Raw genomic sequence first — 27,012 nt, 5'->3', positions numbered from 1 at the left:
TACAAGGATGTCTCTGATTTGAGGTTTTTGTTCAGATGAAACAAAATCCAGCCTGCAAGGCTTTCATCTACGCCAAGGTCTTCAATTAGAAGCACTGAAACAAACTTGTTGGCAGTACAAATATACCTTCTGTCAATCCCGTGGTCAGGGAAAGTGTTTGGATGTCAGGTTTCTGTGGTTGGAGTCCACTCAGTGACATCAGCCTGGCCGCGGCCTGATTGGCTGGCGCTTAACAAAGCAGAGTTTATATTGCACTGGGCAGGAGACTTACTGGAACGTCGTGGACGGAAGAAATCTGTGACTGCTCACTCCGACCAGCCCACACAGTCCCGAGCAGAGCTGCAGCAAGGTGCCTGGGTATGTGCTTTATTTCTAGAACATTCTAACTTCAGAGTTCCATGGCATTCCACCGATCCTCGTACTAACCGGATATTGGCGTGTATCTTGTTTTTTTTCCTGCATTAATGTTTTATCTATAGAGCGAAAATGCATGTGCGAGTTTATCAAATTATGCTTTTCTTAGTTTTTAGGTGTTTATATAGTGATAAAGCGCCTCCTTCCAGGCTCTTTAGAGAACATTAAACAAAACAAGATGCCAAAAGGTAGGTAAGAGTATGACAGCTGCAGTAAACAGAGGGAGCAGTGTGCATCAAATGATAGGGCGATCCCTGCCCAGCCCAGCTTCAACAGGTGCCACTAGGAGGCGCTCGCAGGAGGTTGCGGGGTCTGCCCCAAGTTCCTCGGCTGAGCGCAATGGCCCGAACCAGGCTGCCCACGAGCCCTCGGGTTTCCTGCAAGTCTACACGGGGTGCCCTGGTATTGCGGGGTTTGGGGCCTCTTTTAGGCCATGATAATGATCCTGTGGGGACCATATGGAGACAGCAACCTACCCGAATCTCCCCTCGTATGCTACAGCTACATTCTAATGGCAAACGAGCGCACTAGGGTGAACTCAGAGCAGAAACCAAGTGCAATGTTCCCGTATGTCGAACAATCCCCAAATACTCTGTCAATCTGATGGCATGCGAACAATGAAGACGAAAATAACATACCCTCCGTACGCTCCCTTCCTAAATTACACCGAATCTTTTGGGTGGTAAATTCATTTGTAGCCAGAATTTCTATTTGTCTCATCTCGGCGCTTAGTAAAACAGCGCAGAAAAGTCCATTTGACACTCGAAGGTGTTTAGAAGTTAACGTGAAAGTGAGGGGGCAGGAGGGGAGAAGAACCGGCCACATTCAAATGTGCAAGACTAGACTGGAATAGATACTCGGGGAGAGGCACACGAAGCCACCTTTTGCAAAGTTTCGGTCTGGGAACGATGGCTGCGCTCGGAAGGCATCCATATTCGGTGTCTTTCTAAAAGCCCTGCTTTGAGACTCAATGAAGACAAAGCATTTGACCTGTGAAAGGTTCAGAGGAAAAACTCTCTGCTAGACATAGATAGGAATCTCCATTCTTGCAGTTATCCGAAACGAGGATGCTCCCTCGAGGATGGCTCGGTCTAAGCTGAGAGCAAAGAGGAGCAGCTTCCAAAACTGCGTCACACGATCGTCACTCATGTCCTTGGAATAACTTTAGCCAGACGGATGGCAGTTGCGGCGAGCAGGCAAAATCACAATGTCTTTCTCGATAGCAATGTTCAAAACACCAGAAGCAAGCTGTATACGCAGGGCCCCAGAGGAGAAATCTCATATCCAGTCGTGTATTTCATTAACAGCCATGGGTGACTGAATTTTCAGCCATACGCATAGGATTCATAACGATGTATGTCTTGATAAGATCACAACCTGTTGGAAACACGCGACCTTTTGTAGCAAGTCTCTGCTGTCTGGTGGGGGTAGTCGGGATAATCTGATAGGGCGGGCCTGCATACAGGAGGTTCGATTTTGTACTGTTAAATAATTACCTAAAAGGAACAATTCAACTAACTGCCCTGTTCCATTGACCAAGAAAGCCAAGTGATGTGAGCCCAACAAATCTTTATGTTTTAATACTGTACTCGCAAGATAACACAAGAAACTGTGTGATAAGTTCCATTGCTTGTAGTCATTGTCTGAGACAGGCTTCCAGGTTGTTGTTGTGATGTGGCAAAAAATTTTAAGTACTTAAAAAAAGAAAACGTTTTGATTGTTTAAAAAGTGAACACTACGGAAATAAACATTTGTTTTCCCCTCGGGCCACTCACTGTCTAAGCCACTGCTGTGGGTTTTGAATAGGGCCCTGGTTATTTAATGAATTCAAATGTTTGATATCTGTTTGTGTCCTTTGCCTTTTCCATCTACTAAAATCCATTACAATCTGCTGAAACAACCAAGACCTTCAGCCTGATTTTACTGGCGGAAACATGTCTAAATCTGTGGCTATGATTTGGGCCTGTGTTTTGCAGTGGCGTGATCATATCTGTGAGCGGGAACATTAAGCCTTGGATGTACAGGGGAAAGGTATGTCCAGAATTGTATTGAACAGAGGCATGGCACAGTGTGTAGATTATGAAAAGAAAACATACACATAGTGACATTTTATATTTTTGATTCTTATTCTGCACATTTTGTTTCAGAGAAGAACTCTCACAGCACAGTACTACAAAGTTTGTCGTATTTAGGTGCTGCCTAAAACACCCGGGTTGGTCTCTACGGTAATTGGGGTAAGCACTCCTGATGCGAAAAGGCATCGGCAGGGGCGGAGCCAGCCACAACATTTTGAGGGGGCTGGATGGCAGTTTTGAAAACTCTTAGTGAGAAGGGACATAAAACTTATTCCACTACTGACCCCCCTGCCCCTCTCCCACCCGACCCCGTCCTCCCCAGGCGCAGGAGGCTGAGTAGATTTTATGCCTTTCTTTGGCCCATTAATGTATTTGTATTTATTTATTTTTTATTTTTTTAATTGTATCTATATTGCGCTTTCGTCAAAGCGCCATTACAATTTAAAAAGAACAAACGTTACAAAAATACATTGGGAAACCTAGAAACAAAATCATGAAACAGAGGACAAGGATAAGAGGTGGGACATTAAGCAAGTGCGAAAAAAGACTGTATCTAGAGGAACAACGAATAGAAAGAGGAAGAGAATTCTAGTGGAGTGGGGCAAGAAGAGAAAACAAACAAAAACAGGATGAAGCACAAGGAAGTTTAGGAACACCACGCGGTGCGTAGTTTGGAAACGGAGAACACGAGCAGGTGAATACACATAAACTAGAGAAACAAGATACAGAGACACAAGACCCTGGACACATTCACAAACAATAGAAAGAAAATGGAACAATAGACAAGGCTCAAAGGAAAGAATGGCAGCCAAAAAAGTGCAGAGTAATAGAAGATCGAGGGGAAAGACTAACAAAGTCCACGGATGGCCGAATTATAGATAGAGTGAAGAGGAGCAAGACAAGAGGCAGGTAATCCAACTGGTAAAGCGTAAAAGTAAGAACAATTCAAGCAAAGATAAGAAGTTTGTTCTTGGGAAACGAAAGAAAGGGATGAGCGCGATGAAGATTAAAAAGGAGGAACCGACAGTTGCCAGCAATAAGAGAAATATGAGAGGGAAAGCAAAGCGAGGAATCAAAAAGAACACATACGTTACGGGCAGAAGAGGAAAAGGGAAGCTTAGAAGGTGGAAAAGAAGAGAAGAAGGAGGGGGAAAGGGATTAATGCATCTTTCACCCCAATTCAGCCGAGGGATGGGATTGTGTAACAAGTGGGGCCTGGAGCCAACATAGTAGGGCCCACACTAAAAAAGAGCCAGCAGAAGGAAGGGGGCTTGTTCTGCCCACTGCCAAATGAACAGGGGTGGCCGAGGGTAGTCAGGGAGGGCGAAATAATCAAGGAAGAGGGGGGTTTCTCCCGCTGAGAACATTTTTAAAATAATGGGTTAAAATGCTGCATTTTACAGTACACTTCCTGTGATAAATCAGTTAAAAGCCACACAGTTTACAGTCGTTTGTTTAGGGTAAGATTTGAAGAAAAAAAACAATTCAATGCCAAGTCGCCAACAATGCACAGTAGCATTTTCAAGTGCATTTTCATAATGCCTTTGCCCACTCTATGCCAGTAGTCTGCAAGTGTAAAAAACATGTTCGTATTGATTGTGACCACACATGTCCATTCCCGTGCATCTATATATGCCACTAGTCCCACATAAGAAAATACTCCCGTTGCTTTGTCCATAATTCCAGTAATGATATTACGACAAAACATATTCATGCTGGCTCTGCCAATATATGCCAGTATCCCCCATGTAAGAACATAATCCTGGTGGCTTTGCCTTAAGCCAGTAAACAAAAGTCATGCCACAGTCAGAAAACATATAGTTGCTGGCTACACAAATGTCCCCCCCTACCCCCATATCGCACCTCGAAACACTTGTGTATAGGCGCGTTACAAATGCCATATCATATCATATATGAACTTTCATCATGTTGTAATTGCTCCCTTACAACAGTAAAAAGTGTTATGTCACAGTAAACAAACATTACATTGCAGACTGCACAAATGCCCCCACCCCAAAGTAAAAACACTTGTGTAACCGTTGGCTTTACCACCAGTAATGAAATGCAATGCCACAGTAAGAAACCATGTCCTTGCTGACAAGCCAGCAAGATAGTTCAGTGGATTGAGCTCTCACTGCTGCGATCTGAGTGTGATTTGCAGGTTCAAATCCCGACATGGCCAACTCAGCCTTACATCCCTCCGAGGTCGTTAAATAAGTACCAACTTCGGCTGGGTGATAATTGTATGTAAATGTGTTCTCTGTACAGTACTTTAGATAAAGTGCTATATAAATAACCTAAAATATTCATTACACAAATCCCCCCATACAAGAACACTCTTGTTGTACTCATGTTGTATTTACCCTGTAACACAAGTAAACCATATCAGGCTACAGTAAGAAGACATTGCCTTGCCGGCTGTACAAATGCCCCCCACACCGCTCATGTTACAACACTTATGTTGCCTTTGACCTTAACACCAGAAAATGCCCTCCTCATGTCAGAACACTCATCACGTTGTCTTTGCCTTTAACGCAATTACACAATTCCATGCCATATTAGGACCCAGCCACGCCCAACTCCAACACCACTGTCACATTATACCACTCAAGTTGGCTTTGCTCTGCCCAAAAATGCCAGTAAAACATGCCATGCTCCTGTTACTGCTCATCCCTGGGACCCTAGCACACATAGGGGGGTCCCCCAGATGAACCATTTATCAAATAGTTCAATGACCGCGTTTTTGCTACAACTGGGCCCTATTCCATGGGTTATTAAATCACCTCAAAGAACAGTACACACAGTGGGTAGTATTTTTGTTATACTAAAAGTTTCATAATTTATTACGTAGGCCATTGGTCCTACGGTTACAAGCTTAAAAAAGACCAATTGAGTCTATTTATAATGTTGTAGAAAAATCAAAACATAAATACATATGTCAATATAGAAAATGCATGCATGTATACGTCAACGTTTTGTGAATTAGTCGAGAAAAACTTAGGTGACACGGTATAGTAATCAATTTTGAGGAAAACACTGCCAGAGAAACTATCTTGCTGGCCCTGTCTGTCTAATAAATCACAGACATCCTCAATTCGCCAATGTCACCTATTTTACATTCTAAAAATCATTATTCATGACCAAAAGCACATCCCCGGGACCCAGCATCACACACACAGACACACACTCTTTACTTTACTTTACTTTATTTCTTGTAGAGCGCCACACGCCTGCATAGAGACCTGCAGTTTGTTAAGGTTAATGGCAGATATGCCTGTCAGAACGCTGTTGCAGTAGTCCAGTTGGGAATTGACTAAAGCATATTTGATCACAGCTCTGTTGTTTTCGGATATAGGAACAGATTTGCCTAATCAGGAGTTTAGATATGCACATGAGGATCGTAGCTGTGCCACAGGTCTATCAAAGGGGAGCTGGGTGTCCAGGTTTTGACATGTGTGGCCATGGGGATGGTACAACCAGCAACAACCACTGACCATATGTGGGACCTTTCCTGAGCCTTGGACCAGAGCCAAGGATCAGCAACTCTGTCTTGGCATTGTTAAGAACCAACGAGTTGGTTAACATCCAAGTTTGTATTGTGGCAAAAAACTTCATTTTCCATCACAGAATCTTTGGCATAATCACCTGAGAGTTCCATCAGGATCTAGGTATCGTCTGCATAGTTGTTATACCGGACGTCCAGACTATCCATTAAGTGTAGGAAAGGCCTTATGTAGAGGTCAAACATAGCTGGAGAGAGACATGCTTCCTCTGGCACTACACAGGTCTGACTGACAGGGAATGCTTGGTAGTTTTCCACAGCAACTCTGGACATACAGGTGGTCAAAAAAGACTCCACATACACACACACACACACACACACATGCACACACACACCCACAGGTACATATACACACAGATACACATACACACACACACACACACACACACACGCACACACAACACACACACCCACAGGTACATATACACACAGATACACATACACACACACAATGATATAAACACATTCATAAACATTCACGCAACAGTCAACACCCATGTAGCATATCTGTCATTCACACAAACACCCAGAACCTTTAACACTGCACTCTCATTCACACGCACAGTCATACCCATACACACCATTTACACTGCTTTCATTCATATGCATGCACTGACAGACACTCCCTCGCATACATACACCCACTTACAAACTCCTTTACATGCATGCACGCATACATACATTAATACATGCATTTATACAATCCTTGCATACACACAAACAAAAACGTTTTTTTAGTTAATGCTAATTATTGGTGGCATGGGCCATGTCAAAGATGAGCCTGCAGTCACATTAATTACTGTTTTCTCACCTCGGAGAGCAGTGTGTTTGCATACTTTTAAAGTTTTAAAGTAAGTAAATACACCACTGTCCGAGATGAGAAATGTGACAGCTTCTTGCAGTCTGAGACTGGGATGGGCGTCACGGCAGAGTGATGCCTGCTGCCTCAAAGTGGGTTGGCTCCAGCCATCCAAGCCCTAGCCTGGTGATGCCCATGAGCATCGGGCCGGCATAGTTGAGATGAAGATGCCACCCCTGGAGAGAGGAACCATGTGTTCCATTTTAGGAATACAATAGAGTTTGGATTTGGATGAACAAAATGGGGTGTTCCCTCAAATGACTCCCCATTTTTTTTTGGTAAGGGATTCACTGTAGCCAATTAGCAAGATGTGATCAGGTACACCTTTGGCCAGTCATCCATTTTTAGCAAGCGAGTTTAGGATTATGGGACTAGTATTATTGCAAGCCCCAACAAAGCGTCACTTTCTGGAATGCCAGAACTGGACAAAAAGCATTGATAACATTGGAGGATTTTGGTAGGCAGCTATAGTTATCCCTCACTGGGGTCTCGTGAAGACGGGATGCGACCTAGCAGTTTGAGCTGGGCTGTCCCTCTTGGGGTGGGACCAAGCCTGATTTGCATATGGTCTTTCCCCTTCTCTAATGGCTTGGCAGGTGAAGAATGATGGTCTGGAGGGTTGCCCAGAGCAATGCCAAAGGTTAAGATGAATTCATTCTAAACCATCCAGCCATCACCTTTTGTGTTTTTCTAAAGTCACCCCGAGTGGGACGGGTATGCCCAGACATGGGTCCTGTGCCTTCTGGGCCTAGAGACCCAAACTACTCCTCAGTGATGAGGTCCAATAAGGCTGAAACATGTCTGGGGATGCTTGTAGTCTTGTGCAGAAGGGATGTGACCTAGATGTCCGTGCTGGACTGCCCATCTTGGGGTGGGACCAAGCCTGATTTGCATATGGTTATTCCACTTTTGGAATGGATTTACAGGTGAAGAATGATGGTCTAGAAGGTTGCCCAGAGCAATGCCAGAGATTGACATTCCTTGTAAACCGTTCAGCCATCACCCTTTTATGTGTTCTTGTGCTGTGAGTGCACATACTAAATATGCGGACTGTTTAGAATTTGAAGGTGATTGGGAGTCATTAGGAATTTACAAACAATCATATTCTCACATGTAATTAGTCAAACCTGGCCTAATGCTAATTTACCTCTTAGAAGCATAATAATTGATAGTTTTATCACCATCATCACAATGAAAAATATATTTGATTCTTCTTATAGAATTACTAACTATATAGGCATGCATTTAAACAACCTCCTTAATGACACGCAGCTCTCGAGCAAATTGTATCCACCTTTGGCACCTCCAAGGACAATTGTGCACCTTTTCTATTAGGCTTGGATGGATTGAAGATGGTTACATCAAAGTTCAAATTATGAACATGGCCGCTCCAGCTGAAGCATTGCTCCATGAGATCTGGCCATAAACAATGGGTCCGGCCCCTCCCCGGAGTCAATAGAAAACATTCTGGAGGATTCGATCGATAAAGACTAGCTACTCTACCCATAGAATACCTGTGTCACCAGGTCAAGCTTCCTGTCCTTGTGAGTGTTAACGAGGATGTTTCCACTATTGACCTGTCCTATCTACCTTCGCATTGGTTCCAACATGTGAAAATCATCTACTCTCTCCTTGCTAGCATAATCCGCCCCATCTCTTTGAGATCCCCGGAACACCTGCGGACCATGCAGATGGCATCAGTGTGTGGTATAAATCCCAATAGCATAGCATATACTGTGGTGGTCTCCAAGCCTATTAGACGCACAGCTTCCTGCGACCGCTGGATGGCACCACTGCTTGTTGCTAGGTCTCAGGTGGAGAGATCACAGTGCATCAGCAATGCCCTCACCACAGTGGGTTCTTCTCCCGCAGTGAGTGATATTTAAGTCACCGTGCACTGCACGGAAAGCCTTTTCTGAAACGTGCCCCTATGTCCTCGGGAACACCTTTTTTCCTTGTGTCCCCACTCACACTCTTCACCCACCACCTCGTGCCGGGTTCAGGCACTGGTGAGCGAATTGAAGTGAACGTAATGAGGGGGGAGGGCAGGTCCACTGTCCAAGCGTTTTTCTCGCCTCCGTTTGTGCCTGCAGACTCTTTTGGGGTCGTGTGAAAGGCCTTCCTTTCCCTGTTCTAAGTGGTTCCTCTTTGTTATGTCGGTTATGCTCGGAGAGCGCCTGGAGACCATGCAAATGGCAGGGGATGCGTGGTATAAATCACCATAACATAACATATGCCCAGGGCTGGGAAGCTGTCTCAATGTATAACTAAATGTATCAGAGCAAGGGCCTTTATCAGAGTGAGAAATAAACGCTTCAATTAAAGTGATCTGGATGGTTCTCTGTCATTGGCTTACCTGTCTCTACGTGACATTCACTCTCTCGGGTAGATTCCTATTGGCGAGATATTTACTTTCTATGTAGGTGTGATTGAGCACAGTATTATTGTCTGCAGTCCCCCCAATCCCCTCGCTGTGCCATTCTGAATTGCCTGCGGGTGTTTCAATGTAGGGAGGCCATGGTCCAGAGAGCCGGCACAGTCCAAACCTGAGCTGATCAAAGGTGGACTGTCTGCTCGAGCAGGGCTCTGCAGCCTGCATCTCTCCAGATGTTTTGGACTGTGACTCCCATGATCACGTACCATTGGCTATGCTGGCTAGGGCTGACGCCAGTCTACATTCATGTTGTATGTATTTGCTCAGCGGCAACGTGCTCGCCCTCGAAGCAAGACGACACGGAGCAACACAGGTGCGACCCCGTGCCCGCACTTAGAAACCTCTGGGTATTAAGCGTGTTATAAATAATCTATCATATCATATCATATCACCTTGTATCATCTTGGCACTGGGGCTAGGGGGACCCAACAGCTTAGAGAGCACCACATTGGCTACCTTCTCATCTAGTACCTTTGTTGCTTTCAACTGACCTTCGCTCCTTACATCTTTCTTTGCAAATGGCTACTTAAAAAGAATTGGCCAACCCGCAGGGTGGTGTGTTTCCGTTGATCTCTAGCTGATAGGCAGCTGGACCCGACCGGAATTGTAGGGTGCGCAACACAAATACATTATTCTCAGGAAGTAATGCCAGTCATTATAGAGAAGTTAACAACCGCCAAGAGACGCAAAGTCCACTAACTAACAATTTAAACATGGCTTGGTATACTAATGAAGGGCTTGCATACTCAAAGGCGCGGGTAGGGCTGCGCTAATGCACCCACTGCATGGTAAAATCCAGCCTTGTTTTCAGAATGAAACGTAAACACCATTGAACCTTATTACATGGCCATTATTTTAATTATTTGTATTAATTATTAGCATGAATTAATTTTGAACATCCAGAAAACCTACCTGGAGTTTGCTCTTTTCTGGGTACATGAGCACAGGGGAAATAAACAGAACAATTGTATGGAGTTGGGCGGCACCTCAAAAGGACTTTATGAGCCATTGATAGACCAATGTGCCATTTTTGGTCCACCATTTCACCTTGTTTTGTGATGCTTTGCAGTGTATCAGCATTTCACTTCCGCAAGTCAAGATCCTATGCACACAGTGGCGTCTCCCAGAGTCCTGTGTTCATAGGGTTCCCCCCTAATCTATCAGCATGGGCCTGACACAAGCTGGAATATCAGTTGTTCTCGTATCAATATTTTGGTACATGTGTTATGCTATTTGACACTTGTTGTCCCTACCCTAGTAATTGGAATGGCCTATTGGCACTAAGAAATGGACAGGACAGTGCAAAGCGTGGTGGGCAGCACTGGTTAGTTAGGTAAAGGTAGCATTTGATTGGTTCACAGAATCTCAAAAGGTCTATGGTTCTCTATACTTTAAAGCCAGAGTTGCTGCACCAGGGAGCTGTTAGCAGAGCCAGTGGTCTTTTTCGGTTCCTTTTGTCCCTGGCTCTTTGGAATGTGCAAAGGAGTCCAACAGAGGAGCACAGGTGTTGGCTGAGGCGATAAGGAGTATATGTTTGTCTTTGGATACAAGGGACATGACCAATGAAAGCCTGATACAAAGCGCACATGTCCTTAAAGGGGACCTCTTTTATCTTCTGTAAGCTGCCAAACCTTGTGCAATTCTAGAATGAAATCAACTTGACTGACAAGATGGATTCATAGGCAGACTGTCAATTTTGGAACACACTGTATGCTGTAGGCATTGGAAGGCCAATTGGTAACAGACCGGGCCCCCACTATTGGTATAGTTGCATCTTTAAATTACAAAGGTCCTAATGCCTGTGCTCCTTGGCACATACATATGCATAGGCTTTCTCCCCTGGAACCAGTATGCAATGGTCACGGCATTAACTTGTGGAATGGTGTAAACATTATGGTCCAAGTGAGAGATGAGGTACTATTCCCATGGCAATGGCTTTAGACACGATAAGCGGTTATTTCTCCAGAGCTGGTACGCATCACCAAAGAGAATGACTTCCATCTTGCCGGGGGAGTTTCAGGTGAGTACTACACATCCAGCAGCGAATGTCCTGCATGCATTCCACCGTGCAATGAGAAGGACCCTTGAACCTCAGCTGCACCTTGGTGTCATCAGAGTATTTGCGGCTAGTGCCAGTGTAGGAGTGAGTGATGTATGCTAGGGTTTGGAGTCACATCCATGTCAGAGTATGCAGAGCAGATTCGGTCCTATCCGTATGAAAGGTGTGGCACCAGTTGGATAGTGTTCCTAACACCAAACTCAAAGCCATGGGATTGGATGACGGCATTGTCAAACGTGCGTAAGGAAGCTGCTAACCAGGGCACTGAGCCCACTATCATACCTATGTTCTAGCTAACTATCGGAAGATAACTCCTTTAATGTCCATCTTTTGTAGCATTTCTCTAGAGAGCGTGGCACAGTGTTTTACCGCCATACCATGCCCGCCACTAACCGACTTACACCCGGGCTGATTGTTTCCACAATAGCCAGCAGTGTAGAACAACTACGCCTGAATGTACATTTGATGAGGATAGAGAAGGCCTTTTGAAAACTGAGCAACATGGCAAGGACATGTGCATCATGACAATTAAGTTTAAATGCTGCCATTTAAAGACATTCATGCAATATATAGAGCAATAGGTTAACACACCATCTCTAAGGTGAATAACCCGATGCTCAAAAACGAAATACAAATATGTTGCCAAAGTTTTCTCCAAAACATATGGGGCCTGATTCATGGAAGTGTCTTATAATGGCGCAATCCCATAGGAAAACGTTCCATGAATCAGGCCCACGAGGAGGGTCAATTCTCTTAGTCTAAGTGTCTAATGACAGGAGTATTGTAATCAATTTAGCATTAGTTCTACATCACCTGGTGCAAAAATTAAATGATTAGAAGAACAAGGAGACCTCATTTCCATTCAATAACATTCCCGAAGCACCAGTTTTTAGGAGAGCCTAGTGGGTCAAAGTTGGTTCTGTTTTGAAATCAATAGAAATAAGTGATTACATTGGCAATGAAGAGCTCCCCTGAGCCACAAGCTCACACCCACCTCACACTGCCACAACAAATCACGTACATCCCTTCACAATTTGGAGGAATTGTCACCCCACCTTTAATCTTTCCCGCACCTCATCTCTTGGACCTACACTGAAGAACCGCCAAGAGGGCTATGGAGATGCCTCAGCAACAGTTGGATGGTGGTCCTTTCTGTCCATAGCTTTATGGACCATGTGAGCTGGGTTTGAGGCCTGCTGGAGACAAAGCGCAAGACTTCCGGGAGGAAAAATCGCGATTCCAGTTCCTGTCCCAATCAGATCACTAATGCCTGACAAACTCCATTCTTTTCCAGGCCGGCAAAATCCCAGGAGCGCCCACTCAGCTCCGTCGCTGAGCATGTAAGTGAGGTGTGAAATGGCTTACAGCATACTGTACTTTGGAAGGTGAGAATAGCACCTATAGCTTTCATATCCCAGCAACCCTTTCTCTGAATCAAAAGGTTCACAATTCTCAGACCTTTTAGCCCTTCACTTACAGTAAAGGGTGAAGTCCCTAGTCAGCCCCCTCCCCGTGCCGGCCATTCCCTGAACCTGGTAGCGTGCAGTGTGCATTGCATCTATTCGAGAGGCAACGAAAGAGACAGAGAGGGGATTTCACAGTGGCAAAGCCATAAAGAGTAAAAGGGAGCTTTCTGGAGAGGCCAGTACTGGAAGTGTGGGAAGGAGCCCATGTTGTGCCTTGTTATGCCCTTTCACGCCTGACTATGCCTTTTAGTGCTGTATTGCGCCTCTTTTGCCCTGTCATGTCCTTTCAATCCTTGCTATGCCATCTTGCTCCTTCCTACATGTGGCTTCTTGATTGTTTGGGCCCCTCACTAACATGCTCAACATTCTGTTTTCCATCTTATGGAGGACACATCAACCAGCCTCTCACACACTGCATGGGGACATCAGCTAATACCCCTCCCTGAACACTTTAACACCATCTGAACTCCGAAACACTCCCACCAGCTTGTCACACAAAGTCCACCAGAAGCCCTCGACCTATCCTGGTTCTCGTAGCGCACGCCTTGCTAGCAGCAAACCGAGCAGGATACCCACACTTGGGCTCTTTTCAGCATGCACATAACCCATGCCACTCACTACAGATCACCTAGAAATATGCCAGCATTTTAACTGATCAACATTCCAGTTGAGGCATCGTGCATCTCTCTATCGCTTTGCTCAATAACCTACCTAGTGCCAAGAGGCCATCAAAGTGGCAGAAGTTTCACGATACGATAACTCTTTACATTACACTGAATTTCCATAACCCAGGAGTCTTTACATGTATGTAAAAGACAACATTATTCATCCAATTCTGTCCTTCCCCACCCCGCAAAGGAAAATAAACACACAATGAATGGCTCAATGGAAGGCAGTGATTTTATCTTAGCTGGTCATGTCCAGTGAGCTGAAAGCAAAGCCGTGATTTGCCATCAGACCTGCTGGGCCCAGAAGACTTTCTTTGGAAACAAGTGGGGTTGGGCTAGAGCGACAGCCACACAACTCCACCAAAGCCCAGATTCCCATGTTGAGTTTCTGGAGTGAGTGGTGTTTGCCGCAGTCACCGGATCAGCATGGCAAGAGTCCATAGAAGTCGCCCCGGCGCATGACTATCCTGAACTCACATGTGTTCAGAGAGGAGCCTGACCTCTTCCATTGCTATCTTGGACGCCTCAAATCCTGCCAAGATCTTCTGACAGGAGTTCAATGCACTGGAAGGACTGCTGGCTTCCAGGACACATCTGAATAAAGTGTGCTGTTTCTGGCACCATAGGCCTCCCGCCTTTAACCATTCCACACTTAATGGCCCACAACTATTGTAGCAGTGCTAAGAAGTGCTATGGATCAATACAAAACACCAGTTAAAACATGGTACTCATGCTATTCACTCATAAGAGGTAGTATTGAATGTATCCTTCCATGATTATCTGGCAAAGTCCAGGACTGAGGAGTGTCAGTCTCGATTGGATACTTTCTTGGATTCTGCTCATGGTCGCAACATTTGCAATGAGATGAGAACGAATCATTCCAGCAGTCATCTCACTCCAGGGGAGGCATCAGTGAGACTTCATGCTTGCAATTTACTTGCCCCTAAATAAGGGCAAAATGATCTATGAATAACATGCTAGAAAGCTAAGAAAAACACCAGCAGCCTCCTAGACATCCTCTGGGAATACGTTTAAAGTTTAACGAATGTGAAAGAAATTGCTCGAGGCATTATTTTAAGATAAGAGGTCCTGTATGCAAACATCCCCAGGTGTGCTTCCGGCAGGGTAGTAAGCGTGTCACCATTTATCAACATATCCAAACACCAAAAACGTCACCATCACCGCCTTTCCAAAGTTACCCCCACATCCTATATCCTAAACTATATTGGAGTGGGAACCAAAAGAATCATTTTCAAAGTGGGCCCATAGCACACATTTTCAGCAATCCCAACCCTTTTCCTATGAGAATATTTGGAAATAACATAGATTGCCACACAAAAGAGGCCCGGTGTGCAGAGGCCTATTGGGAAGCCTCCAGAGTTCCCTATAGGCCAGTCCACCCCAGGGGACATATCATAAGTCCAAGTACCACTACCCGTTTCCCCCCAAAGTTATACAAAAAGTCTTTGCGCTCTATGAGACACAAGGTTTTGTGGAGGGATGCTCCAGATCATACCCAAGTAAATGGTTAGCAGCATGCCTGGCCTGTCCCACTCAAACCAATCTACAGGACCTGAAGAAAGGCACTGAAATCCTGGCTGTTCACCTAAGCCACCAGACTTTTGTATATCTATGGACCTTCTATAACATAACATGAGTGTAACTGGCTGGAACAGCGCCTCGATGCCTAGGGGTTTTGTGCGCTTTATAAATGTAAAGATAAATAAATAAATACAAAATAAATAAACCACACCACAAGCAACCTGACCAATCACAGTTGAGCATTTTACATGCTGCAGGATCTTCCTGACCACTCATCCAACTGACACCCTTTTCTACACACATAACAAACACCAACCTCTTACTGTTCAACCACCCTTCCAACTATATCTTGGTTGTTCCACGTGGACGCCAGGACCTTTCAGCATCTAGTACCATCTACCTAACTATACGCCAGTCCCTCGGACTCTGGTCTCCTTGCACAGTGTTCTAAGCTCAGGTAGACCCTTAACATGACAGAGGTTGTTAGTACTCCTACAATCCCCAGCCCTTCTCTCCAACTCTCTCACTCTGCATTTAGCATTAGCGAATGACTCATCCTTCCAGAAACTCACTTGTCTCCCTTATCCAGTAATTTAACACCAGTTTTAAGCAACCATTCCAGCCATTCTGCATCCCACCGGGTGCCTTGCGAATGACCGTTCACAAGTGCAAATGGAATATGATCAGTTAGTGAATGCACATGCGCTCATCAGGTAGCTCTCAACATCTCACCCACCACCCCCTGCCAATCTAGCACAGTCACCCTTGCAAGGTGGGCAATATCATGCAGTAACTGGTTTTCACCTCCTGCTGTTAGTGAATGCTCATGCGCTCAGCCGGCAGCTCTCAACATCTCACCCACCACCCCCTGCCAATCTAGCACAGTCACCCTTGCAAGGTGGGCAATATCATGCAGTAACTGGTTTTCACCTCCTGCTGTTAGTGAATACGCATGCGCTCAGCCGGCAGTTCTCAACATCTCACCCACCACCCCCTGCCAATCTAGCACAGTCACCCTTGCAAGGTGGGAAATATCATGCAGTAACTGGTTTTCACCTCCTGCTCACCATTAGCCCTCAGGCTGCACAGCACAACCTACCTATGATCTGTGGCACCGGGTGCCACATCTCTGTTGCACAAATTGATCACTGCTCTCTGCCAGCAAGAACCAAAGCAACCCTTGCTCCACAAATGCTGGTATTCCCCTTTTTACAAACTTAGGGAATATATTCACTTCACTTCCATCTGCCTAGATCAATAAGCCCCCAGCATCAAAGCAAATGCTCCCCTCCTTAGACAATATGACTCGACTAACACATACAGTGTAGACCCCCTCTCGCACCGTAGCCAGAAATTGTGGTGTACAAGCCTCTTGACTATTGTGACAGACACTGAATGTCGTCAAATTCTTAACACCAGCTCCACCAACTCTACAAGCTGGTGCAAGCCTGTCCCTACATGAAGTCCATGCCTGAATATCCCTGATGGGCCGAAGCAATGTTTTGTCTCAGATTTGGCATTCCCATATCCTGTACTCATTACACTCCTCTCCTCTCGACACCAAATCCATCCCCAACCTTTCAACAGTTCCTTCACTTCTTCTGAATACCCTTCCAACCATCTCCTGTTGGGCCATATATCATCATCCTCATTGCACGCCCCTAACACCTATGCTTATAGCACTACCGTACCAACGAATGCAGGCAACCTACTTGTACGACTCTTGATCTTATGCTGGCAAATGGGAAGCGGACAGGTAACAATGCTCCTCTTCCCTGGAGCAGACTGACCCCAATGAATGTCGTACTCACAAATCTATGGCATCCATTTGTCTAGATGCTCCATTGTTCTACCCAATCCCCAGACAGCCATAAAATGAACTAATGGCTTGTGGTCTAAGTGTGTTACATCAGACACACCCCACAAATACATTTTGAAGTACACTGAACACCAACAACAAACTTGCTCAATCAAAGTGTACTTTTGCTCTACCCTTTTAAAAGAACTGGAAAATTGGAACCACATCACCACCTTGTTACTGCCCCAGGATAACAACCCAGACTGGTTTACCCCTTACTTTACAATGGCATTGTACAAAGCCTCTGACCTTCCCAAGTCAACATTCCCTTGATGCCTCTCTGATTTGCCTGGCAGATACAGGTGCAAAGGTCGCATTTGGGCTTTCGTAACTGCAGCTGGAACACAAAGTTCTTGACTTTTTAATCTTCTAATTCAAAGAATAATAATAGTGTACCCTAATCAGTTTAATGGCATGTTAAACTGTAGAAATTAGCTATGCCAGGGTTATGAGATGTGACTGATAGAATAAGACAATTATATGGCCACAGAAATTTGATATCATACTAGTGTCAGTTTGGTGAATCATTGCTCAGCTATCACAGGGAGGTGAATTAGCTATTGGCATGGTTTCCACCAAATTCGTGTGGTACACAGGTCAGAAAGCTGCCTTTTGATCCTCCTGGAGGAAGGGCAACATCTTCTTTCAGAGCACATGGAGCCTCCCAAGGAGAACCCCGGGAACTGCAGCTTCAAAGGCAGCCCTAACATAACAAAGTCATGCTCATACCAAGTTGCAGATCACTAGAGTCAATGGCAGAAGACATGCAAAGGGTCAAAATTAGAGTAGCTAGATGAGAGAGGTAGGCAGAGAGAGGAGTACCACCATCTTGGTTTTGGTTAGCGCTCTAAACAACTTCCTTCCCACCCCATTTCCTTCTGTCAGTGGACTCTGGGTATGATGTCAGACAGCAAAGTACAGTTGTTACAACAGCCTGGATTGGAGTCTCGGGAGGATAGCTCAGAGCAAGGTGCCCGATTTGGAAGCAAGACGACACAGAGCAGCATAGGTTTGATCCGCGGGTCCACACTTAGAAACCTCTGGGTATTAAGCGAGTTATAAATAACATATCATATCATTGGCCCTTTACAACAGGTTTTCTTTGGGCCAGTCCTCTGTGACATTTTGCCTTTATTAGGAGAGGAAACTCTCTCCTTAGTTGATTCATCTTTGGACTATCACAATAGGAAGGATTTGCTGGACTCTTGTTGGAAATACAGTCTATTCCACAGTCCTATACCATAGAGTTGAAGACAGAAAGCATCCAAGGAAGAGGCATGTACTGTTATCTAACCATCCCCAGGCAGCAGTGGTGGTGACACTGCTGGGGATTAAGGCCTCTTTGTCACCTGTACATTGGAAAAATTATTCTTTTCATGGGAGGTGGAGGAATGCCTGTAGGTACCAGACAAACATCAAGACTGGAAGTGCAGAGATAAGGACTCACCTTGTCCCTGGAGACCTTGGTTTGGGCCTCCCAGAAACCTGTAAGTCCAGCAGCAGCTGGAACCCTAGTTCATCTTCTCTAGACACCTTTGAGCCAGTTTGACCATGCTCTACCCACTTTGAGTCTCTACAGGACCTGTGGTGCTGCTTTTGGCACTCTAGGCATCTTTGAGACACTTAACTGCCTTTCAAGCCATCCAGACATTGGATTCAACCATTGCAGTGGACCGCATTGAACCAACCGGATCGCTGTCTAAACTCTGTTGAAGCACCTGACTTGAGCGCCAACTAAACCTGCTGAAGACAATCAACTCACTGTCTCAAATGGCTACTTGACTCCGCAAAAGTATCGTTTCATTGCTGGCTTGAATGCCGAACCATTGAAAGCCATTGACTTGATCGTCTTCAATGCTGATTCGACACAATGTGAGTCTACAGATTGAACCAACTCAATGCTGAGTCTGCAGGCTGAGCACACAATTTAAACATCTCGACAACTTCTTGATCGCAGAAAAAGAGCCTAGAAGCCTGGCTCGACACTGTCGAGTACCCAAGAAAAGAACCACATGTATTTTGAACAGACCCTTTCCCCCAGGTCCATTATACTTTTAAGCACTATACCTCTTTGTCTTTTTGAGAACATATCCATTACCATTGGCATTGCTAATTAAGTACTTTGCCTAAACACCCCGGCTTATCATTCAGGAGTGCCCTTTCTCATTAAAGTCTGCATTCTCTTTGTTTTTCTTACAGGGGTCGATTTTTTATGTTTTTAATTAGTTAATTTCATTGATTGTTTTATTAAAGCTCCTATATCTTTATACTACCTTAGTTGGGCATTCTTTTCTTTTGGGTGCATTGTACGTAACCTGTATTAGTTGCTACTGTTATCAGCCCCCACCCCTCCTGAGAAGTATAGCCTGTCTTCAGCCACATTAACGAAAGAGAAAAAGGTTGTATACCTGTTGGGCTGTGTCAGTATAGTCTTTGTGATTGGGATCACTTCTTCTCTGATAGTATTGTGGGGCTGTGTATGCAGTTTAGCCGCTTCTCATCCTTGAACTCCTGCAGAGCAGTAGTTATTTTGTTACACTCAGAGCATAGGACCACACAAGTACATTTTCCCAGAATGCACTATGCATCACTCGATAAAAATGCCTCCAAAAGACTGCATGTCCCAAAAGGTAGTATGCACCCTTCAGTATATGTGTCTGAATAGTGTTATATGCCACAGGGTGTACTCTGCATCACTCCGAACAGATGACACCACATGGCAAAGCATGTGGATTCTCTCACTCAGTATTGAACCTCCCCCTTGATGGGACACTTTGTATGTAGAAGGACTATACCCCAGGCTACTGCTTTCAGAGGACTATGTGTCCAGGAATTCACCCTACCTCATTACATATAGGTGTCCTTGCAAAACTATTTACCACAAATTGCACGTTCTCTCCTTCAAAATACACATAAAGGGCCAGAATGCATCATGTTTTATGCAGTAGAGACATCAGTATAAATACAGTTTCACAATCTGGGTGCAGAGGACACCCCACTGTCAAACTTACAACTCTGCATTGCAACATGACTAAAAACAATTATCAAATGCAAGAATTGTTGAATACATGGCTTTGGAAGAGAAGGTTCTACTGGACCCCCGTATACCCAAATGTTCTTTTGTATCAAACATTAATAATGTGTTGATTATTTATAAACCCCTTCCTATTTGAATTCTCCATGGGTGCTTAAATGGTAGATTGCTACTGAAACTTTTTTTAATCAACCTCAGAAGGATGAAAGGTGGAGATAACCATATACAAATTAGAACCTGGGTCACCAGAAGACTGGACACAGACATCTTTCTATGACAGGAAAGTCAGCAGACAGAGCTTTCTTAATACTAATGTATTGAGCACGCCATTTATTTAAAAGGGTGTCAAGTTGGGTAGACTCCACTGATCGCATACTCAAATTATCCATAAAATGGTGCCAAGCTATGTCTCTCCCAGAATGTGAGTGCATTCACACAGTTGAGTAGAAGATTTAGATCTGGCACCCAAGACTCAAGGCCCTGTTTTGTACGTGTGCAGAGCAGAATGTGGAAAGCAGTTTCATGGGGTGATCCTAGCCAGTGCATTGTGCATCTTTGGCACTAACCACCACCAGGGGCACGTTGATTACCCCCAAATAGCAGAAGATGCTTGTCTGGGATTAGGGTGAACCTAGCACTGAAGAAACACAAGCTCCTGTCATGGGCAGCCTGCCTGAGAAAAAAGAGGGAGACAGGGATGGGGAGGACATTTATTGTGCATTTATTTCTGCTCCCCTTTCAATCAGGGTAAATAGAGACCTAAATTAAGCAGGAATGGTCAAATTGAGAACTCAGTGCATGTTTTTAGTTTGATAAACATGGTACAATCCAAATAGATGCTGTTGTTGAAATACTGGTATTTCTTCTATTTCTATAACAACTGCCCTTATCTGATGCAATTTTTCATCTTCCCATCCCTGCACTGACAGAATGCCCTGGTTTTACAATTGCATTTCTTAATTGATCTATTTACTTAGACAGTTTTCAAACATTCCAAAATCCTAGAATACCATTTTATATATACAAGCACTTCCAATTGGTTTAGGATGAAAATGAAGGAAGCCATACTCGTCGTGATTGGGGTGGGGAGTTAGGAATTGCACATAGGCTGCAGTATGGCCTTTGGCATGAAATGGGTGAATGAAGCACCAAACAACACTAGGAAGCCTGGCATCCTCCTGACATCCCATTTCCAACCTATCTGATGCTCTATGAAAATAGTTTAGGTGCAAAAGGTGGGCTAAAGCACCACCTATGAGCAATAACTGAAAAAAAATCCAAGGCGGAAAACAAAGGGATGAATGGGGATGGGTTAAATGGGGAGGAGTTATGGGGTGGTTAAGGAAAAAGAAAAGCTATATAATCAATGGAAGTGAAAAGCATTTACTCATATATTTAAATGAATATGATAAGCCAATCATATATATATATACCGAAAATCTGAGACATGAGACGGTTGCCTGGAAGCAGTGAAACATCAAGGTGTTGTAGAAAGACCGGCAGAGCTAATTTCACGAGTCTGGACACGAGGAACTGAAATTTAAGGACATTAAGCACCTGGTTTCAAGGCCCTAGGATGCACCGTTTCAGAGATATTTGCACAGCAACATGCAAAACATCAATATGGTCATAGAAGGACTAGACAAAGCTAATTTTAACCATCTCAATCCCCTCCACATCTGCTTTGTGATTGTCCACAAATGATGAGAGTGTTATCATGTCTCTCTACAGAAACCATGTGATGTATGAGTACATTTTGATAGTTTATAGTCATGTTAAGTCCCAATATTAGGAATAGTCTTTGCACCTATTTGAAGGAAATTATCCTCAAGCTCATTAAACTATGTTCACACTTCCCAGTTCTACCTTGTATGATGTCAATACTTTGTTTCTGATAATAAAGGCACTGTAATGCCATTTCTTCTTCACTAAATGTGTGCCACTTTTAAGCACTAGCAAGGTTCTCGTATCACCTTTCCTTCCAATTGTGATCAGACAAAATGGATGCCTCGTTCATCTTTTCCTCTGATCAACCTATCGCGCATTTGTTGCGTACTTTTCAATCTCTTCCTTCACAATTAGATGTATGATCTTAATGCCGTCTTCACAATATTGTTGAACAATGGCGCATCGAGCTATAAAATAGAAAGCATTGGCTTCATTTAAAGATTTTCATCAGAGAACCATTTAGATCAAAATTGGGTTTGAAAAGCTGTAATACGTAATAAACTGGTATTTGTATTAGTATTTTTTGAATGCATTATTAACTTTCGCCAAAGCGCTGAAAATTGTTACAACAAACGGCACAATAATAACATTGAGGAAATTCTCTAGTCTTTGAGAGCATGTTTTCACTGTCTACGTAAGAGTATATGTTGTATATTTATTGAATATTATACGTGCGTGTGATATTTGCATACCAGAGACTTCATCAATAAGTGCCTCTTGACTGCCTTCTTTCTGTAAGACACGCCTGCTTTTTAGCCATTTACGCCATTCCCACCCTGGGATATGGCATTTAGCATGCAATCCTTCCAAGGAAAATGTCCGATAAATCGGGGGGTGTAGGTCATGTGGGAAAAAGACTCTTCATAAAAAAAGTCAGTTATTGTTTACCCGCAAAATGGATTGAGAACTCAAGTAAACAGCGTTCACACATTTTGCGGAGACAATTCTCTAACAAAAATGTAAGTGCAGCTTTTTTTACCACCAAAAATACAAGGAGATTGCACTTATTTGCTAAAAAAAAAAGCATGACATTTGTTGTAGTAATTATAAAAAGTTATACTGCTTTAAAACAAATTGAGCTAAAGTTGGGTTACTTTTATTGTACATTAAAAGCCATATCACATCTTAAGTTACTAGATTCGTTTTTTTATTTTTTAAATGAAACCTTTTTAACAGTTATAAAACCATTTGGACAAAAACAGTTACTCTGTTTCATGTGTGCATGGCCTGCTGCTGTGTGGATGTAGTTTGGTATTGATTGGATAGCAGCTACTAATATATTAAAAGAATAGTAGGCTGCCCTGATGGGTATGATCTGTTTCATTTAAAGTATAGGAGCCCTGCTGAGAAGTAGTGTAACTGGTCCCTCTCAGCAGCCTGTCACTTCTGCCATTTATTAAAATAATAGCAACACTGCTGAGTATTGCCACTTCTATTCAGTTAAATGTGTATTAGTTCCTCTAAAACATGGCAGTACTGTGCTACTGAAATAATTACAGCTTATGTTGAAATGAAGTGATAATAGGCATTGTGAAATTGTGGCATTGCAGGAAACTTGCCACAATGGAGCCATCCATCTCATGTCACTAGGGAGATACCAGTGTCACTAGGGACACTCTGGAGACACCAGTAATCAGTGATCAGGTGAATGCTGAAGAAGTGCCCTTTCTCTGAACGAAACATGTGTCGACTTGTACATGATGCAAACATATTACTATCATCACAGATAAGCCAATCTATGGATGTACTTACTTTAAAAAATGTGTAACCACAAGACACATGATCCACTTGTATTATTTTGATCATTATAAATTATTTGGATGAGTGGTGCATCATACAACCCCCCCTTGGCAAACTTCTTTTTCACAACCAACTGATTTTGTGCGCACCCCTCAATCTCTCTATACCCTTCTCACACCTCAGGAGAGCAGGGTTTTTGTCAGTGGCGAGAGCATGCAGCACACACCTAATATTCTAATACAGGTGCATGGATCTCTTTTCTCTGCAAGCTTTCCACCAACAGACTGACCCTGTTTTATGTTTCATTTGGCACGGTGTGCTTGCCTCCCGACTCAATGGGAGGGATATCTGAGCACAAAAAGGGAAAGAGAAATGAAGAAGCAGGCAATTACCAGATATAAGAGTTGGTACCATTAACCTACAGTGTGGGGTAACGGGACACAGAAGAGGTTGCATTGGTGAGTAACTGGGCTTCTGTAGAACGTGGTCAGGAGGAGGGGGCTCTTAGTGCAGCTTAGCTTTCACACTTCTCAACTTGGGCCATAGGACCTTGTATGGGTATTGTACCCTTCTGGAATATTCCACAGGCCAGCAGAACGCAGGCTGGTACCCCAAGTGCCTGTGGGCTGGTCATGACCATAGCTTCCCACCCAATTAGTCTGACATTCATCCTCACTCTTGCGGTCGGCCATTCAATTAAGGCTTTGAACTTGGCCTTGCAGAAGCTCTCTGTGCCCGAGAATAAAAGGGATTGTGGCTTGGTTTATCTTCTGGTTTTGGTGTAGCTCAACCCAAAGTCTATTTCAATCTAACCATGTGACTGGAGACCACGTTTTCGAGCTCTTTGCTGTATTTAATATTATTAAATGTTGAACTCTTGACGCCTTCAGTGTTTTTTCATTCCGCTTCAAACAGAAGTTTGTTTCTTTCTCACGTTCATGTAACTACTGGATGCACAACCAGGCTCACAGTGGCCTCTACTCTTGGTGCTGGGCCAGCCAAGTCTTTCTTGAATTTCTCCTACACCCTTAGCTGTTTTCCAACTGAGCCACACTAAAAACCCTTTCCAATCACGGGGTTCAAGCCTTGGTAAAGTGCATTGTGGAACATCCAGGTTCTATACATTTCTATGTATATATATTGGCGCATCGCCGCAATCTATTCACTATGTAGCCAGCCTCAAGATCACTTTGTCTACTTGCGCTACTGTGTCTGTACAATTGTAAAACGACTTTGCATTTTCTTCAGCGTTTCTTTGCATGCGCATCTTCATTTTGAGCCTGAAATGTTGCTCATTTTCAACACCTCCCGTTCAGATCCTAAAAAATGTCTATGTTCTTTTGTCTTTCATATCTTTTCAGGGCGCATCAGTTCTGCTCCGCATAACGCCACCAGTCTTCTTTCTCACTCATTTTCACACTTCTTCTGGGACTTTATCCAAAAGTCCATCATATCTTCGTGAATGCATATAGGGTTTTCTCAGTGTACACTTTGTTTCAAGAATTCTTTGCGGTACAGGCATCCTTACTAGTACTGCACGTGTCTCAATTTCTGGTTCCCAACATATAGGCAACATGGGGGTGGAGCTTTTGGTAGGGGTTTTTGGCGCTTCCTCTACACCAGGTAATCTTTATTATACATATGTACATGGTTGGGTTCAAGTTACTTGCAATAGTATTTACATGGACAGGGGCTAGATCCGTTCACAGGGAGCCATACTCACACACCCCAGCTCAAGCCCCAACTGACACTCTCAGAACACTCACCAGCAAACACTCACCAACATTCTCCTGAGCTGCCAATCACTTCAGGCACCAATGTTCTACAGCATACAAAGACAGCAGGACACGACAAGACGACGTTAACTCATTGTAACATCACCCTTCTTAAACAGACTCACACATGAAGCAACACACACACACCTGTCACACCCCAGTATCAAGGCACGTCACTACACACTCACTAATCGTGCCAAAGGAAAACACCTCCCATCCAAGACTGCCACTGTCGGATCCAACGCCAGCCACACCCTGGCACAAACATCCCACTAGAGGGAAACCACCAGGAAATAAAACAGCACACACCAAAACGGTACCAGCATGGCAAATGAAAGGAAACCACAGGTTTAAACAACAGCAGGACTAGGATGAACCACCTTTCATGGATGCAGAGCCCGGGGAACCAACCAGACCACCCACATCCAACAAACTAACAATCCATGAGCACACACCAAAGGGACAGAAGGCTAGACCAGGCGTGTGGCAGAAGGGGGACTGCAAGAGTCCAATTGCCAAGTCCTGAGGAAAAAGGAAGCTGGCCAGGCCGGGCATTTGGCAGTAGGAAGTCATTTGCAAATTGAACAGCCTTTCCGTTTACGTGACTGTGATTTTCCCAAGGGGGGACAATATGGACATCACGGTGCAGTAATGACCGCCAAGCTTTCATTTTTTCGTGGGAAACTGCATTCAAAGGCGGGGGGGCTAGAAATATGGAGCCGGTAGTACCACTCCAGTGACGGCTCTGCCATTGTAAGTGGGCTACAGGGAGATGAGGAGATGCCCAAGTGTCGATGGGAGTGACCACAGAAGGACCTACCATGTTGTGCTATCCTGCGTGCTTGTGTGTTGTTCTGGATGTCTGGGGTGCACCGGCATGTAGAGAGGCCAATGGCGCCATCTTGCATAGGTGGCAGGGGTGGCAGCCAAGCCAGCGCGGCGACGAGAGAAGACAAAACAGCGCTGCAGTTGAGCAGACACAGGCCATGAAGGGAGCAGCTGGGAGCTACAGGTCAAGACAACATTAACTCATCATAAGAGTACGCTTTCACCTTTCCAGAGCGGCAGGTAGTTCCGGGTCAGTATGGCTGCTAAACAGTGGAACCCTTGCCCATGATCTGTGCTGCACAAACGACCCATAGAAATGAAAAGAATCAAACCATTTTAGCCCCATTTTACATAGTATCTTGCGCTAGCTGTCAGTGGTAAATTGTTGGTATATTGTCAATTACGCTCTTCTTATGACAACTTGAGTGTAAAATAGAATTCACCTCCGTTTCTTTCCTATAGGTTTGTGTACATAATTCACTATTTTTCACATTGATCAGCAAATCAAATAAATGTATTCTGATTGTACTTGATTCCAAGGTCAATTGCTAACCAAAATTATCATTGTTCAAGTATTGGTTGAATGCTTTAAGCCCATCCTCCATACCTTCCCATATTACACTGTGTGTACTTGCATTACAACAATTTGACAGATTCATGAGGTATAGATACTGTGTATTATGTCTTGTGAGACCGTTTCCACCGCTGTTGATCAACACCTCCAACTAGACACCAGTATTAGACCGTCACTAGATGTTTGACGGTGGCACACCGCAGTACTTCACGTTTCTGACGATATTAACCAATCAGAGTTACAACAACTTTGAAGTAACGTAAGTGATAGCTTATGCAAAGAATCTACAAATGCATTGGGCTCTAGTTAAGCGAAGGTGTATTCAACCCAATGTGTATTGGTCAACAGAAGCATACACAGTTGGACTGTGTGAAGTATGGCAGGATACATTCAACA

General features: G+C 44.2%; 1 protein-coding gene across 1 annotated transcript in view; it reads left to right on the top strand.

Moving 5' to 3' along the window:
* Window positions 1-237: 237 nt before the first annotated feature.
* IBSP (integrin binding sialoprotein) overlaps window positions 238-27,012 on the top strand; it is a 75,978-nt gene continuing 49,203 nt past the window's right edge. Inside the window, exon 1 of the mRNA XM_069630456.1 lies at window positions 238-357. The gene's annotated coding sequence lies outside the window, so the exon portion shown is untranslated. The remainder of the gene's footprint in view (window positions 358-27,012) is intronic.

The sequence above is a fragment of the Ambystoma mexicanum genome, chromosome 6q, assembly GCF_040938575.1.
Source record: "Ambystoma mexicanum isolate Mex_15411 chromosome 6q, UKY_AmexF1_1, whole genome shotgun sequence".
In the NCBI taxonomy this organism is placed as follows: domain Eukaryota; kingdom Metazoa; phylum Chordata; class Amphibia; order Caudata; family Ambystomatidae; genus Ambystoma; species Ambystoma mexicanum.
Note: the sequence above shows the minus strand (reverse complement) of the source record. Positions and strands in the feature narration are given on the sequence as shown.